The sequence below is a fragment of the Arachis ipaensis genome, chromosome B1 (genome assembly GCF_059453495.1).
Source record: "Arachis ipaensis isolate K30076 ecotype BB chromosome B1, ASM5945349v1, whole genome shotgun sequence".
In the NCBI taxonomy this organism is placed as follows: Eukaryota; Viridiplantae; Streptophyta; class Magnoliopsida; order Fabales; family Fabaceae; genus Arachis; species Arachis ipaensis.
The window spans coordinates 9,557,602-9,559,278 of NC_142436.1; the positions used below are offsets into that span (position 1 = coordinate 9,557,602).

The window sequence follows — 1,677 nt, forward strand, 5'->3', positions numbered from 1 at the left end:
ATCAGTGTGGGGTTCATATACTTAAAAATATTCCAACACTCCAAAAAAAATGCATACAACTTGAATTGAATTTTCTATGCTAATCAATTTGCCTCATATGTTAGATCACAAATACCATGCATGCCGCCATTTTTTCTGTCTTAATTTCTTAACCAAAAAAAATAAAGGAAAATAAAAATGTAGAGACAATGCAGGAGTTGAGTATGTTTTATTTGTTTGAGTATATCTTGTTTAAATACTTTGTATCTTTGTTTCTTTAGACAGTAATATTTTCTACTTTGTTTGTTGAACTTTTTTTTTTTTTTTTTAAAATGTAGAATCTTTGTATGAAATGATGATGACTTGCTAGCCTTTTATCCATGAAGTATAGCAATAAATTGATACATAGCTAAAGCGAAATTTCCAGAAAGAATGCTTTATCTTATTTCAATTTGATTTCATTTTGATGATGTTTGCAATCAATGTTTTGGTGGTAGATGCCTGGCGCTAAAGTTCATCCATCATACGCAGAGTCAGAAACATTCATTGAGATGGATCCGACGGGAAGATACGTGAGGTACCCTGAGCTTCTAGGATCAGGTTCAGTAAAGAGAGTGTACAGAGCATTTGACAAAGAAGAGGGAATAGAAGTGGCCTGGAACCAAGTGAGGCTCAAGAACTTCAACGATGACCCTGTCATGGTTCATAGGCTTCACTCCGAAATCATGTTGCTAAGAGGCTTCTCGAACGATCACATCATTTCGCTATTCGCATTCTGGAAGGATGACGTCAGCGATACTTTGAATTTCATCACGGAAGTGTGCAGCAGCGGCAGTATGAGGGAGTACAGGAAGAGGCACAAGAATGTCTCCATGAAGGCTGTCAAGAAATGGTCAAAGCAGATTCTAGAAGGTTTGAATTATTTGCACACACACGATCCCTGCATCATCCACAGAGACCTCAACTGCAGTAATGTGTTTGTCAATGGAAACACCGGTCAGGTTAAGATCGGTGACTTGGGCTTGGCGGCGGTTGTGGGGAGGAGCCACTCGGCACATTCGGTTCTGGGGACGCCGGAGTTCATGGCGCCGGAGTTGTATTCGGAGAAGTACACGGAGAAGGTGGACATATACTCGTTTGGGATGTGTGTGTTGGAGATGGTGACGAGAGAGATTCCGTACAGCGAGTGTGAGAGTGTTGTGAAGATATACAAGAAGGTGACGTCAGGCGTGAGGCCGCAATCGCTGAATAAGATTAATAATTCCGAGCTGAAGTCGTTCATTCACAAGTGCATCGCTCACCCGCCCTCTGCTAGACCTTCTGCTGCTCAACTTCTTCAGGATCCTTTCTTTCATGACCTTCATTCTTAGTTATCAACTTATCGTGTAAGGGAAAGTAGGAGTAGCCAATGGAATATTTGTACAATGATTACAATGGAGGATTAGACAGTATTAAAGATATAATTATTAGTGTTACTTTTTGCTATCAGCTGAAATTTTTGGAATGAGTGGTATTATGACATAGCATTAAAGTTTTGGATCCGAAAAGTCAAGAGTTCACCAAAATCAGTTTAAGTTGGATGGTTATTCTAGAATTTCTTTTAGCTTCATCACTCAATTTACTCTTAGACAGGCCTACCCTTTTTAACGTCAAATTATGTACGTGTGTATACTAAAATTAGTCACCATAGTCAGTTAT

At 39.2% G+C, this 1,677-nt stretch overlaps 1 pseudogene; it reads left to right on the top strand.

Moving 5' to 3' along the window:
• The first annotated feature begins 476 nt into the window (after nt 1-476).
• Nucleotides 477-1,349, top strand: LOC107616514 (putative serine/threonine-protein kinase WNK11 pseudogene; annotated as a pseudogene).
• The last annotated feature ends 328 nt before the right edge of the window (nt 1,350-1,677 follow it).